This window comes from Triturus cristatus, chromosome 7 (assembly GCF_964204655.1).
Source record: "Triturus cristatus chromosome 7, aTriCri1.1, whole genome shotgun sequence".
Classification (NCBI taxonomy): domain Eukaryota; kingdom Metazoa; phylum Chordata; class Amphibia; order Caudata; family Salamandridae; genus Triturus; species Triturus cristatus.
Genome location: NC_140590.1, coordinates 105,809,118 through 105,825,331, shown reverse-complemented (window position 1 = coordinate 105,825,331; position 16,214 = coordinate 105,809,118). Strand labels below are relative to the sequence as shown.

Here is a 16,214-nt window from a genome sequence, read left to right as displayed (position 1 = left end):
GCTGCACCTTTCTTCCTGTTTGCACCCGACATCGCCTGGTACCCACCTGGTGCCACGCTGGTCACTGGCTAGTGACTGTGAACACTGTCCCCTCTGCTTACAGGTCTTCTACAACTCCGATCCACTCTTGGATCCACCGCATCCCTTCCGGACCGACCGCCTGCAGCATCTTTGTCCACAGGCTCCACGGAACAGATAGAAGAAACCCGACGCACTTCGACACCTATGCACCCGCTTCCTGTGGGTGAGGTAAAGCTGGCACTCCGGTGCCCAAGTGTAGAGTATCATCTCTAGTGTCTGTGTTTCCAATCTTGAGTCCCTAGTCCATCCGGAAGATCCTTTTTGCAGTAACTTTGTACTTTTTACGCACCCATTGAAAACCTATGGGAGCTCGCGTGTGACTCTTTGCTCTGCACACGCGACCCGTGGACCTCCTGGTCACTAACTAAAGTTAGCTCCTTGTAGGCCCAGCGATTCTAGAGGCCCTAGGCCTTTTCCCTTTTCTGTTCGTGGTACTTATACCACTATTTTAGTATATGGTTTGAGCGGCCACCAGGGCCTATCCATATAAAGTGCAACTTCTGTGTATTCTACTGTAATCTTGTTTGACGATTTGTGCTCCTGTGCTCATAAAGAGACTAGGGGTTACTTTGAGAAATAAATACATATATATTTTGAATATATATCTGTGTGGTGTCCTTTCATTGGTATTAAGGGGGGTTACATTTGGTAAAACAGCCTGCTTAACACGCTTTAACGAGTTTAGCCTCAAAGACTGCTTAGCCTACGCTACCACTAGGGCAGCTAGTCCGAAAAGGTTGACTTACAACCACACCATAAGGGTTGCTTGGCATGGTACAAGGTGGTCACTTTAACTAGTGAACATCATATACCAGGCCAACTTCTCACACCAAGATTTTGACTTAGAAATCGACTTTTAGCCAGAATAGGTAAATATGATGGTCAGCTGCTTGACTTAACAAATGAACTATTTTGCAATTAATTAGATAACAATATTATTATTACAAAAACTGTGTTGGGTTGTTTATTATGAGAAAATGTATTCATGTAAATAGATTGTAGTAGTTTAGAAAATCACTTCAACCAGCAGCTAGCTGATCCATGGCCTGTCCATGAGAGGAGTACCAAAAGGTGAAGTCTAGGCCTTATTGAATAGAGAAGGGTATTTCCTTTCATTACACCAGATGGAACAATCACCTCCTTAGAAAAACAGATTAATAGATAATGAATGTTGGTGTTATGGGCCCCACCAGCGAATGTAGTGATTGAGTGTGGCTGTGCGATCTATGATCTGTGACGGAGGGAGGGATTTTGCATTCCGCCCTGCAGCAACATCACTCCAGATACCCCCCTGACATCAGTTCGGGCACTGATAGCAGACTGACATCACAGGCTTTCTGTGCCTTGTAGAAGTTCGCCACAGTGGGAACTTCACGTACAGTGTACGCGGACCACGCACAGATGTTTTGAAAAGTTTGGAGTTCTTTGTGTCCCAGCGCGCCCTACACGTGACGAGCTTGTTGTGACCCTGAGCTGGTGATGATTCAGGAAGTGTGCGCGGCTGCGCAGGATCTCCTTACAAGGGCCGTGACATCAGAGGGACTCCCTCCCCCTGGGGCCTGGTGAGTGAGTGCTCTGTGAGTCAGAGGCGGGCTCAGCCGGCGGGACACGCGGGCAGCAGCATGCGACTGACTACACACAACAAGAAAGGAAGGAGGCAGAGAAGGAAGCGTGTCCGGCCCGGGGAGCCAGCGTGCCCGGAGAGAGCCAGCGTGCCCAGAAGCCAGTGTGCCCGGAGAGAGCCAGTGTGCCTACAGAGAGAGTCAGGGTGTCCAGAGAGAGCCAGGGTGCCCAGGGACAGCCTGCGTGCCCGGAGAGAACCTGGGTGCCCACAGAGAGCCAACGTGCCTGGACAGAACCAGCGTGCCCAAAGAGAGACAGTGTGCCCAGAGACACCCATTGTGCCCAGAGACAGCCAGTGTGCCCAGAGAGAGACAGTGTGCCTAGAGAGAGAGAGAGAGACAGTGTGCCCAGAAAGACCCAGTGAGCCACGTGCCCAGAGTGAGCCAGAGTGCGGAGGGACAGCGTTTCAAGGACAAAGACAGTCTGCCGATTGACCCAGAGAGGCAACGTGCCCTCAAGCAGAAGTACCGGAGCACTGAGGAGGAAGCCGAGAAGGGTACCGAGGGGTCGTACCCAGAGATCCAACGGGACACGTGCTCAGCCTCCGAAGTACCGCGGCCGGTCTGGTTCACCACAGCCGAACCGGGTAAGTCCGACCAGAACCTCGACTCCCGGACCACGCTCGGACTAATAGGAAGTTGAAAAGTTGGTCACTGAGTCCCGGCGTGCCTTCTTTGTGGTGGTGCGTAGGATTAAAACACGCAGTCCCCCCCCCCGTCCACGCAGACACATATCCCCTATGTCCTCTCGAGTTCATAGCGCCTTGAGGTAATTCATTACGGAGCTACCGAGCGCGTGCATTCTTTTACTCAGAGCACGCGGCGCTCATCACCCCCACACTAGTGATGTTCAGAGGGGGTCCTCGTGACTCAAATAGTACACACATACTAGTGTATTATACCCTTCTCCCCCGTTAGTAGCATCGTGGTCTGTAAGTTTGTGAGACTGGGGGGGGGGGGGGGGTTGCATTGTGGTGTAGTTTTGTGAGACTGGGGGAAGCATCGTAGTCTGTGTGTGGGGGGGGGGGATGGGGGGGGGGGAGGTGAGAGTCGAGCCGCCCAGTATTGTGTTTTCTTACACACACTCGTTTGCCCTGTTTGCCCTCCAGCGTGCGTGCCTTGCGGTTTGCATGTTCTTTTCAGCGGGTTCCTGTTTTTCTGGCCATGCTTGTCCAAGGGGCGGGCCAGCCCGTAGGGAGGGGGAGGGTTACAGATGTAAACAGAGGTCGCTGTACCCTCACCCCAGCCCGACTTCAGGGAACTGAACCAGAACAAGCCGGGGGCTGCCTGGAAACTGGCCCTCTCGGAGGGACCGCCCCCGACGGCCACAGCCCCGAGTGAAGTTAGGGCACTTCCAGGCGCCGAACCTCGTGCTGAGGGGGAGGGGAGACACACAACATGGACGCCCATGGGGGTAGCCAAGACTAATGGCTGCATACAGCACTCTCGAAGGCGAGGTCCCACTCGTAGTACTCAACCCACGAGGGTCTCATTCTCTTCACTCCACTCAGCCATGAGGGTCTCGGAGCCACCCTTCTCAGATATGTCTCATGCTGTTCAAAGCCACGTGGGTCTCACTCTGTTCACTCCACTCACAGCCACGTGGGTCTCCCTCTGTTCACTCCACTCACAGACACGTGGGTCTTCCTATATTCACTGGACTCACAGACACGTGGGTCTCCCTCTGTTCACTCCACTCACAGACACGTGGGTCTCCCTCTGTTCACTCCACTCACAGACACGTGGGTCTCACTCTGTTCACCCACTCACAGACACGTGGGTCTTGCTATATTCACTCCACTCACAGACACGTGGGTCTTGCTATATTCACTCCACTCACAGACACGTGGGTCTTCGTATATTCACTGGACTCACAGACACGTGGGTCTCACTCTGTTCACCCACTCACAGGCACGTGGGTCTTCGTATATTCACTGGACTCACAGACACGTGGGTTTCACTCTGTTCACCCACTCACAGGCACGTGGGTCTCACTCTGTTCACCCACTCACAGGCACGTGGGTCTTCCTATATTCACTGGACTCACAGACACGTGGGTCTCCCTCTGTTCACTCCACTCACAGACACGTGGGTCTCACTCTGTTCACCCACTCACAGACACGTGGGTCTTCCTATATTCACCCACTCACAGACACGTGGGTCTTCCTATATTCACTCCACTCACAGACACGTGGGTCTTGCTATATTCACTCCACTCACAGACACGTGGGTCTCACTCTGTTCAATCCACTCAGACACGAGGGTCTACCTATATTCACTGGACTCACAGACACGTGGGTCTTCCTATATTTACTCCACTCACAGACACGTGGGTGTCAAAGGTTCACTCTTCTCAAACATGTGGTCTCACTCTGTTCACTGCCCTCACAGGCATCTGGTCCATTCAGACACGTGAGTCTCTGCACTCACAGGCACGTGGGACTCCCTCGCTTCACTGCACACACAGACGTTTGGGTCTCACTCTGTTCGCTACACTCGTGGGCAGGGTTCATTCCACTCACAGCCATGTGTGTCTCATTCTGATCACTGCACCCACAGCACGTGGCCACCTCTGGTCACTGTACTCACAGCACGTGGCTCCCCCTCTGTTCACTGCCCCTCGAGCTGTGTCTCCCTCTGCTCAGTGCCCTCACAGCCATGTGGGTCCCGCTGTCTTCACAACTATGTGGGTCCCCCACTGTTCACTGCCCCAACAGACATTCTGCTCACTGCCCCGACAGACATGAGGGTCTCATTCTGTTCACTGCACTGACAGACACTTGGGTCACCTTCTATTAGCTACCCTCACAGACGTGAGGGTCTCTCTCATTCTATTCACTGCCCTGACAGCACCTTGGGTCACCTTCTGTTAGCTACCCTCACAGACGTGAGGGTCTCTCTCATTCTATTCACTGCCCTGACAGCACCTTGGGTCACCTTCTGTTAGCTACCCTCACAGACATGAGGGTCTCTCTCATTCTATTCACTGCCCTGACAGCACCTTGGGTCACCTTCTGTTAACTACCCTCACAGACGTGAGGGTCTCTCTCATTCTATTCACTGCCCTGACAGCACCTTGGGTCACCTTCTGTTAGCTACCCTCACAGACATGAGGGTCTCTCTCATTCTATTCACTGCCCTAACAGACACTTGGGTCACCTTCTGTTAGCTACCCTCACAGACGTGAGGGTCTCTCTCATTCTATTCACTGCCCTGACAGCACCTTGGGTCACCTTCTGTTAGCTACCCTCACAGACATGAGGGTCTCTCTCATTCTATTCACTGCCCTAACAGACACTTGGGTCACCTTCTGTTAGCTACCCTCACAGACGTGAGGGTCTCTCTCATTCTATTCACTGCCCTGACAGCACCTTGGGTCACCTTCTGTTAGCTAACCTCACAACATGATGGTCTTTCTCATTCTGTTCACTGCCCTAACAGACATGCATGCCTCATTCTGTTAACAACTTTTCTAGATCTGTGGTTCTTATTCTGTTTACTACATTCATGCACTTGTGGGCCTGTTTACGTCATTCTCACAGCTGTGGTGTTTTAGTCTGTGTACTTCACTCTCAAAGCTGTGTTGTCTTGGCCAATTTACTTCTGTCTCACAGTTGTGGTGTCTTGACCTATTTGCTTCACTCTCACACCTATGTTATTCTACTGTTTACTTCACTTTTACTGCTGTGGTTCATTACTCTGTTTACTTCACTCTCACAGCTGTGGTTTCTTGCTATATTTACTTCACTCGCACAGCTGTGGTGTTTTACTCGGTTTCCTTCACTCTCGCAGCTGTGGTGTCTTACTCTGTAACTTCACTCTCCTCTCGCAGCTCTGGTGTCTTGCTATATTTTCTTCACTCTTACAACTCCTGTGTCTTACTCTGTTTTCTTCACTCTTGCGGCTGTGGTTCCTTACCTTGTTTACTTCACTCTCAACGCTGTTGCGTATTGGTCTATTCACTTCACTTGCACAGCTGTGGTGTCTTACTCTGTTTTCTTCACTGTCGCAGCTGTGGTGTCTTACTCTGTTTTCTTCACTCTTGCAGCTGTGGTTCCTTACCTTGTTTACTTCACTCTCACCGCTGTTGCGTTTTGGCCTATTCATTTCACTCGCATAGCTGTGGTTTCTTGCTCTGTTTACTTCACTTGCACAGCTGTGATACAGTGGCCTGTTTAGATCCTTCACATACCTTTGAGGTCTCACTCTTGCTTTCCCTCTCATACCTGAGGGAGCTCACTCCTTATGGAGCTGACAGTATCAAGTCATCAGTGGAAACCCTGTGTAAGATTACCATGAGTGATGACCCTGGTGCCTCAGCAGTAATGTCAAGGCATCAACTTGGAAAGCTTCAATATGGGTAACACATTGCAGCCATAGTTGCACTGCCCATGGCACCAAAGTAATAATAGCATTAGTTATAAATGTCCCCAATGCAGCAGAATTTACATTCAAATACCAACTTTAAATGTATTTAGAAATTCAACCATTTTTCTCTGAACATCAGTTTGTTTATACGTTCTGGAAATACACAAATTGTGTATAGCTCTAATAATTAGACCAAGTCAAAGCTTCAAATTGACTAGACTGGGCTGCACAGAGGAAAGCTACTTACTGGTAGCTGAAGTGCTGCTAGTCACTCACACAGTACTTGTTGGCGATGCCTGCTCTACAGCAATGATACAATGAATTTACCCCAGGCAGGTCATGCTGAGTCACTCAACACAACAAAATCATAGATCTTAAGGCCTTGCCCTTGTGCAATATGTCTTGAAATCTTTGGTTTAGCCCTGTTCTCTGCACTCACAACCAAGAGGTTCTCACCCGTTCACTCAATTACACTGCAGCCCTCTTTGCTGTATCGCAACCTTAGGGTCTCACTCAGTCGGACCTGAAAGTTCTCCCTATTTACTTTGCTCACCGGTTAGAGTAGTCTTACTCCCAAACTTTGCCTCGCTTTTGTTTACCCAAAGCATGTGTAGTCTCACAAGCAAGGAGCCTGTATATTCACACACTCATAGAACACTGGGGGGTCTTTTTCAGTGGGCTGTTTGTGAGTGTCTCTATGCATACATGGCTCAGTCGAGTCTCCTTGCAGTGTCACTCTCAGGCCCTGTGTCTCACTTACAGTATGATACTCCGATAGACCAATATCTGGGTGTCCAAGAGAGTCTTGTCCGCTGTTGTCTGATAGGATCAGCCTGTGGTATGGTGCAGCCTGTAAGTTTGCTTAGAGGCTGCAGATCAACCATTTGAAAGGGCACCACTGGTATTCCACACTGGCAGCACAGCAGATAATCAGGGCCACTGGTTGCAGCTTTTTTTGCATAATTATAGATTTGTTGCATTTGCTGCATAATCCATTATCTGCTGCATATTTTAACAAAATAAAATGCTGTTTCTAGCTCAAATAGATCAAAAGTTACAAAATATGTGGCAATATGTCTGTGCGCGCACTGGAAGCCCTTGGCAAAGGTTCAAAAGACAAAATGGTGTCTTTTTTTCAAACCAAAGTTCAATCTATTTACAGGGAATTGGAGGGGACAGGTCTTTCCCCCCAAACGTCATCTCTGCCTGGTCTGGAGGAAGGGCCGGCAATTACTAACCATTTGGCCAGTTTCTCACCATTTACGGTGGACTCAGTAAATGACCTTTTATTGACCATTAAGTCAGGCTCCCCAGACAATCCTTTTCCCCCAGACACCATTCAGTCTCGAACTTTGTCAGTCAGACTCTTGTCCCGCTACTAAATACTGTCATAAAGTCCGGGGACTTTCCACTGTTTTGGAAGAAGGCCTGTACCAGATCGATCCTAAAGAAACCTACCCTGCTCCCCCTGTGATGGTACTAGCTACTGTTCTATTTCATGTTGGACCTGTCCGCTGCATTTGATACGGTGAGCCACTCCGTTCTCACACAGCGGTTGAGGACAATAGGGAACCAGGACTCTGCGCTGGCCCTCCTCACCTCCTTCCTGACAGGGAGAGAACATAGGGTCTGCTGGGATAACCTTAAGTCAGGTAAATTCCATCTTCCTTGCGGAGTCCCTCAGGGCTCGGCACTTTCACCCACATTGTTCAATATTTATGCGACTCCGCTGGCTCTACTAGTTAAGCACCATGGCTTTTCGCTTGCGTCATATGCTGATGACACACAAGTTATAATCTCCTTATCCTCCCCAGATCATTTGCCCTCGGCCAGGTTTCACATTTGTATGGTTCATATTATCCAATGGATGCACCTCAACTTTCTAAAATTGAACACTCAGAAGACGGAGGTCATGGAATTTGGCTCTGGGCCTCCCATTTGAAAGTCTGACTGGTGGCCGGGACGAGCAGGAGCCTGTCCACTGCCTGTGACCAAAATGAGAAACCTGGGCATGATGTTCGACACCCTGCTTAGCTATATGACGCAGAAAAACCAGGTTACCTCTACCTGCTATTTCACTCTAAGAATTCTGCAGAAGATGTTACCATATCTCCAGATGGAGCTGCGAAAAACAGTTGTCATAGCACTCGTTCTGTCTCGGATTGATTATTGCAATCGTCTTTGTCTTGGTTTGGATAAGAGACAATTAGAACAAATTGCAATCCCTACAGAACGCGGCAGCTCGGACCCTACTGAATCTCCCTAAATATACTCATATATATATATCGGGGGCCATCAGAAAATTTCACTGGCTCCCAGTCAAGGAGCAAATTGCATTTAAGGTGTTATGCTTGATTCATAAAACCTTACATGGAGGAAGTCCTACAGAATATTGTAAATTATTCCAATGGTTTACTCCTGGTCGCTCCCTGCGATCAGCAAAGCAAGCACTCGTTAGGACTCCAAGAATCAAGAAAGCAAAGTGGGGTGGCAGAAGCCTCTCTCATCTAGCTTCTAAACTATGGAATAAGCTGCCACTTAATATTAGATCTTTACCTGCCCATGCACATTTCCGGGCCTTGTTGAAAACCTGGCTTTTTCCCACCCAGTAACATTCTTTTTTCCTGGCCTTTTCATATCTCTGCTATTCCAGCGTCAAGACGCCTCTGCAATAGAGCGCTTTGCAAACTTTTACTTAGTTACTTACTAACTACTTGTCTTTCAGCTGCTTATTTCTGTATTTGATTGTTAAACTAGTACTAATGTGGTGAAATCTTTGCTCAGATAGTATTACCATGTGTAAAAATGACAAAATAATGAAGCAACCCTATCAAAAATATGCTGCTTTATGCCACATAATTTGCCTTTTCTTGTTGCATAATTTAGTAAACCCTGCTGCATAATTTGGTGCTCCCCTGCCACATAATTCCAGTGGCTCTACATATAATCTAGATTAGCATTAATTGGAAGAGCGTGCTAAACTTCCTGACTTGTTGAAGCAATGGGCGGGGCAGTCAAAACAAGAAAGGAGAGTCCCTCTAGACCTATAGTTCTTTTGTTTGATTCAACACAAATGCAAAAGTGGGCTAAACATCAGTGTTCAGCAGCAACAATATAGAAAAAACATCAATATTCTCATCTATTTATATATTTTTTATTTTGTTTCTTTTATCAAAATTATTTTAATCATTATTTTTAAATACTTTAAACATAAAATTATTCTCATCTGCATATACACATTATTGTTATCAATGACCCCTATAGTTATACATCAATATTGAGTCAAAAAAGAAACATTGAGCAACCCAAGGTAGAGAGTCAACAATCACCCTATCAACAGCCTTTCATTCATACACACCTCTTCCACTCTCTTCACACCACACTCATCACTTCATACATCTGGAAAGTAAAAGACAATAGATGGTATTATAGTCTTTACGACCATATAGAACTACTGCATATAGCAGGATCTGAATAGCATCGATCGACGCGTTTCGGTGGCTTGAAATGTAATTAGGCGCCACCTTCCTCAGGACCTGCCAGATATCAGGCCATGAATGGGGCAGTCTCAAGCAACATCCGTTATTGCGCCACACTTACTGGATTACCTCTTATATGGGAAAAGCAAGCGATCCTCGTCACATGTGGGGTTGGTGGACTCCCCAGGCCTGCCTGTAAAGAGTGGGCGCGGTCTAATTCATGTAGCACAGCTGCTGTCTCAGAAGCACACCTCTCACCTGACTTGTCACTGCTCGATCTTGTGTGGTTGAACATCACTTGTATATCTAAGAACTGTAGTGTCTTATAACTAGTGATCATGGAAGTTTTGGTAATTTTCAAATTAGCTAGGAATTCACCATTTAGGAATAGTCGTGCATCAATGAGTTAGAGTATTCCAAAAGAATTATGGGTCTGTAATTACATAGATAACAAACGCAATGTATAAGATGTAGTGCACGGCTAGCATTTTTGTTCCTACAAAAGCATCTCTAGCACGAGGTGTTGCACATAGAACCACATTGAGTGCGTGGTCTGATCGAGACCAGAGTACTGAAGCCAGGGTGTGGGGGGGGGCATTAGTGACATGTCGCACCCCAGTGTGTTACTCAAATACCATCTAACCTTATGGTGGATCAGCTATCGGGCTGCCTCGATCTGTCATCTGCTGTAGTCTGTCGCTGTATCTCAGCTCAGCCTTTCTTCCTTCCTGGTGATGAATTCAAAAAGAAAATTTGATGGACAGAATGCCTTCCTTCAAAAGTATCTTTATTCGGATATTAAAACATCCATACAAGAACAATGTATTTACACATTTCACATATAGTAATCTGAACATTTCATCTAAAAAAGTTAAAAAAGAAAACATATCTGATGGACCATTCCAGGATATCAGTTAGGCTCAGGATTAAGACTAAATTTCATGTTAAAAGTTATAAAGTGCAGTGCGAGGACATCTGTACAGGTAGGGAATACCAAACTTATGACAGTGAATAAAATACAGGATCGTAGTTCATATAAGATCAATCACATTAAAAATAAGCCGTAGCCTAATTAAAACAAACATCTTATAACGTCCCAGGTACTGTAAACATTACAGTTCATCCTTTGTGTAATCTCCATAAATCATCTCCTGTTCTGTGTACAATGTAAGACTATCGTGCGGGGGGCCTTTTAATCCGGATGCCTACAGCGCCCGGCAAATAAACTCACTTACATCTCCCCTCTAGATTTCCTCAGTTTCGCGGCTAGTCTTAAAAAATTTACGATACAGAACAGTGTGAAGGGTTCCACAGCCAGTTTTAAGTATAAAAGGGCTACTCTAACCTGGGTAAATTTATTCGCCCTTAGGATGGATTTTAAAAAAAGAGCCCGCGGATATTCATAAAAAGGGCAAAAGAATACAAAATGTAGGGTATCCTGTGGAGATCCTAGATCGCAGCCACAGGGACCCTTTGTACCAATTTCTTTCGGGTACCCCGCGGGAACTGCTAAAATGTGATGTAAAAGATCCAGTCTAAATCTGGTCATTAAAAATCTATCATTTTTGTTATGGATTAGTGCCAGGTAGGGTTCGAGACCTTCAACAGATTTAGTTAATATATGAGACCTCACTGACCCTTTCAGAATTTCGCTATCTTCCCTGGCACAGGCTATCCGCCTCATATATTCTGCCTTTAAAATGCCCTTTAACTGAGGTGTTAATGTTGACGGTTCCCTGAAATATTTTGCACATCCCAGCCACTCCAGTTTATCCTGAACATATTTAAGCCATGGAATTTTATGACCTTTTTCCCTGTTAATGCAGTCTGTTATTATTTCTCTGCTTAGGCTTGCTTCGGGGTTGGTCCAAATTTTGATCCAGCACAGTAACGGCCTAAAGCTTAATCTGTCAGAGATATACGGGATCCCTAGCTCCTCGTGAATAATATGGGCTGGTGTGCTTTGGGGAACCTGCAAGATCCTCCTAAGGAACTTGTTTTCCTCTAGTTGTATAGAGTCCACATTTCTAAATCCCCAGACCTCACTCCCATAAATAATTTTAGAACAACAAATTGAGTTATATAAGTTCAATATTTCCAGCACTGACCATCTACCTAGTCTTGTAGCACGATTCATGATTGAGCCCATGATGCTCGCGTGCTGTTTGCATTTATCAGTCGCTAGTGCTCTAAAATTAAGATGTTTGTCGAAGGTAATCCCTAAATAATTGAAAACCTCGACCTTCTCTAGTTTGTGTCCCCCAATTTTACAAATCTATGATGGTGTCCCTCCCTCTGCCTTTAAACGTCGGATTAATCACATTAGAGTGAGTAAGCTTAATTAACTCCATCGTGGGGATCAGATCATATGAGCCCAAGATGTTACCAAGTTTGCTACCTTCTAGTGTGTGTTCTAGGTGCCAGTCCTTGGTGGAGGGGCAACAATCCCATTTAGCCCCTTCCCATTTTAAGTGTGGGCATTGGTGACAATTAAAGTCGCCCGCCAGAATCAGGGTTGGGGGGTTGAATCCTCCAGCGTGTAAATCTGATAATCTATCCTCGAGCTCATTCAATCTATGCGTTGGTTGGGCTGCATTATAAAAATTTAATAAGACAAAACCTAAGCCCTTCCTGCGGTAAGAAATACCCTGTAGATGATCCGAACTCCAGCCCATAACCTCCCAGGATCCTTGTAGTTTGAGAGACACATAAATGATTAGTCCACCTTTCGCTCTTCCCATATTAGATTTCCGGGCCGGTACGAAAAACATTTTGTATCCCTCTAGATGTACGGTACTACTATCTGTCTCCCATGTCTCTTGCAAACAGATGATATGGAATTTCTGGCTGAAATCCAACCACTCCTTATTTTTTAACTTGGAAGATAATCCTGCGATGTTCCAAGAAACCACCCTAAGTTCCTCCTCCTCGTGATTTGTTGGCCTCCTTGCTAGGGTGAGCTGATTTAGGTCGAGGGACCCTGCAAGACGAGTCTCTCCTATAACCACGCTGGTAACTAAAGGAGTTGGTGAGGTTTCAATTCGCCTGAGGGATAGTTCTAGAGTGTTTCCCGTACTATCCAAGCCTTCCCTGTACTCTAAATTGGCTAGGGGAGAAAGGGGCTCTAAAAGCTCTTCATGGGCCAGTCAGTCCAATTCATCCATCACTGTTCTCTCACATAATGGGGTGAACCGATTGGGGCCAGCCCACGGGCTATTAATTCTTGTGGTAGGCTTTTCCCTTCTTCTCCAGTTCGTTTGTCTTTGCTCAGCTCGGTAGTCCCTATAGAAAAAATTAAGTGGGAGCATTTTAATTGTCGACCCACCATCAAAGAACCCGCAGCTAAAAGCCAGTAATTCTTTTACCATTTGCGGGTCTCTGAAATTAACAACCACGCAATCTCCTGAAAATTTTTTCTCTGATGGTCCTACCCAAGCTACCCTTCTAGCCATAAGAATATGAGTGTTCCTTGTATTAACTCCCCTAACGTTATTCAGTAACCAGTGCTTAGTTTTGTTTATCAGGGAGTTTGTCGATTCTTCTCTGTCGGGGTTTTGGGCTGGAACTCCCGCTAGGATTATTGTGTATGGGCAGGAGGCTGGGGGCAAGTCCAATGTCTGAAGACCCGGGGTACTTTTGGTCTGTGCATCAGGAGGACTGTGAGCTGTTACCATCCCCCTATTCTTACCCTCCTGTTGTGATCTAGGGGTTGCAGTGATGGGGGGTGTAACTCTGTCCTTATTCACTATAGTGGCAGCTCTCGTGTTGCTCCCTGCCAGCCTACTATTGTTTAAGTCGGCGCTGTCTGGACGCAGATCCTTCCTCGGCCCTTCCTGACTTGCATTAATTCGGGCCACCGGCTGATCCCTATTTTGTGCGTCCAATAGTCTAATTATTTTCCCCTCTATTTTGTTAATATGATCTGCTAGGGGGGCCAAGTGTTTGACAAGAAGGGCTTCTATATTGGATTCTATTACTTTCATTGCTTCCGTTAACCATTCCTTTCTAACTACAGTTGAACAAGATTCACATTGTGTGCAAGTAAATTGCGATCTTGTGTCTTCGGTGGCTATGGGCTCATTCCTAGGTATACCTTTTTTGGTTTTATTAACGTTTCTGGCTTTTTCGGTACCTTTACGGTGTACATTTGGCAGGGACTTGGTATTCGTAATAGGACCAGAGACTGGGATGGGGACTGTCCCTAATAATGTTTTCTTCGATCGGGTAATCACTTCACTTTCTCTCCCTAGTGGTCTGTCAGGATCTCTCTCTACCCCCGTGGCGTTCCCGGCTTGAACTTCGGCTCTATTTTCCCTGATGCCCGGGGCTGGTGACACCACCCTATTTGAACTTGATGGAGAAGTATGATGTTTACATGGGGGGGTTATAGACCCCTCCAAGCTTATTACCTCTTGTTCCCCCTCGACTGCCGTTGGAGTATGAACTAACGCTGTAGTCACAAGCTGGATATTACTATTGCTATTAGCTAAGGTGTTCTGACCTTCAAGGGTGCCCCCCCCAGGTGTGACACATTCAGCGATTGCTCCCAGTGACGATCGTTTGTGGGCCAGGAGGGAATCAAGAGATAGCCTCCGCTCGGTCAATAATATTTCGTGTGAGAGTAAGGATTCTGCCCGTGTTATAAAAGCGTCAAGGGTTCCCCTTGCTCCTCCCCCTGGTCTACTCTGGGGTTTTTTCGGTTTTACCATAGTCCAATATTACCAGAAACAACAAGTTTTGTCCGCCAGAAATGTGTAGCCACAAAAATTGCCCCCTGCTACTTATCTCTCCTTGTCCTCTTGAGGGTATAACAGTGTTCTGGAAATGACTCAGGAACCAAGATTTGTGGCCCGGCCCGGCCTCCTCCGGCCCCGGACGGCCACAGACGGTCCCGCCCTTGTCCCGGGCTTCTCCCGGCGTCGCCCGCGCGCGTCCCGCGACGCGGAGGGAGCCTCAGCAATTTATGCGCCTCCGGGCGCGCAGCTCGTTTCCACCCGGAAGTGGTACCGGGAACTCTGGGAGCTGTAGTCTCCCCCCACAGCGGCCAGCGGTAGCGATGGCGGCGGGAGAGACCAGCAGCGTGAGCAGCCCAGGCGAGGTGCAGCAAGAAGTGACAGGGTGTCGGCGGCGTCAGGTGAGTGCAGTTTCAGGCCAGGACAGAATGCAGAACAATGTCATACATTCACCCCAGTACAGAGATCTGGGCCTAAATACATAGTTTTTTTTTTGCTCACCATGCCATTCCAGTTTGAACCCAGCTATATGCAAATCAGTCTTGACCCTGCGCCCAATGGGAACAGTCCAGCCCGAACTGCCATGCCAGGTCCTCCCTGGACTGGAAACAAGCATCCTAGGACCGGTTTTTGGTTTTCACCCCTCATCAGCCAGGGTAGCTTGACTCCAGTGGCTAAGTAAGCACGGGACCCACGTCTGGGCATATCCGTCCAACTCGGAGTGATGAATGCAAAAAGAACAATTGATGGACAGATTTAAACTAGATCTCTTGACTGGGGGTGAATGTTTGATGTGCTCTGCATTCCGTCCATCATTTGTGAGTCTTGCTTTCTTCCTTCCTGGCCATGGGTCTGGCTGGATAGTGAGCTTGACAACAATGAAGTCCCAAGTAGCCACGGTTGCATCTTTCTGTTTTGCCATAATGAAATGGCTAAAAAAGATCCTATGGATACTTCCCTTCTCCGCTCAGAGAACAGTCGTCGAGGCCATGATACTATCTAGGCTGGATTATGGCAACATCTTATATACGGGGTCTGACAAGATAGGAATCAGACGTCTTCAGATGGTTCAAAGCGCAGCAGCTTGACTCTTATTTCGGCTCCCCAAATACTCTTCGGTGTCTGATCTCTCTCATTATCTCAACTGACTCACAGCAGAGAAGCGCATCAACTTCAAGGCGATCTGCTTTATGTTGAAAATCAAGGTTCATTCAGGACCACAATTCCCATAAAATCTGGTTGTGCCGTATCATCCTTCCTGCACATTGCGTTCCAGTAGCTGGTCTCTCTTCTCAATACAATAAAACAGATGATCTCGAATGGGTGGCCGCTCATTCTCTTTCCTGGGTCCCAGGATGTGGAACCCTCTGTCTAATCCTATAAGAGGACTCACTTCTCTCACTTATATTCGTAAGAAGCTCAAAATTTTGTTATTTTAGGTCTTGTTCTTAGGCTACTGTCACCTGACCTCAAGCGCTGGGAAACCTTATAGGTGGCTACGCGCTATATAAGAACTTCAATAATAATAACGTTATAGCTGGAGAAGTGATACCCACTATTATCTTCCCGATATCTTCTCTGCACTTCATTTTATTCTCCTTCCCCTCCTCAGTATCAGCAATATTTGCTTGGTGCCTAGGTCAACACAGGTTTGGACTATTCAAATTGGCGCTATATAGGAGATATCGTATCCACGGGATGCATTTGCCCTGGAGTACGGGGTAACATTGGCTCCAGCTCTCCACTAATTGGACCATATTTCACAGAAAGCAGAACCCTACAGGGCTCAAACTGGAAGATCGCATTAAGTTCAAATTTCTGTGCCTGGTAGCAAAACTTACAAGAAAACTCCTTCTCTCCTCCACCAATCAATTATGCTCTGCCAGAAAAGTTTTCCGCCATGCACAGACTGGGAGGCTGGGCTTTCTCGT

The 16,214-nt window shown here is 47.1% G+C and overlaps 1 protein-coding gene across 1 annotated transcript in view; it reads left to right on the top strand.

The window, feature by feature from the left end:
* The first annotated feature begins 1,717 nt into the window (after positions 1-1,717).
* LOC146808941 (protein BTG3-like) overlaps positions 1,718-16,214 on the top strand; it is a 72,668-nt gene continuing 58,171 nt past the window's right edge. The window contains exon 1 of the mRNA XM_085615742.1: positions 1,718-2,290. The gene's annotated coding sequence lies outside the window, so the exon portion shown is untranslated. The remainder of the gene's footprint in view (positions 2,291-16,214) is intronic.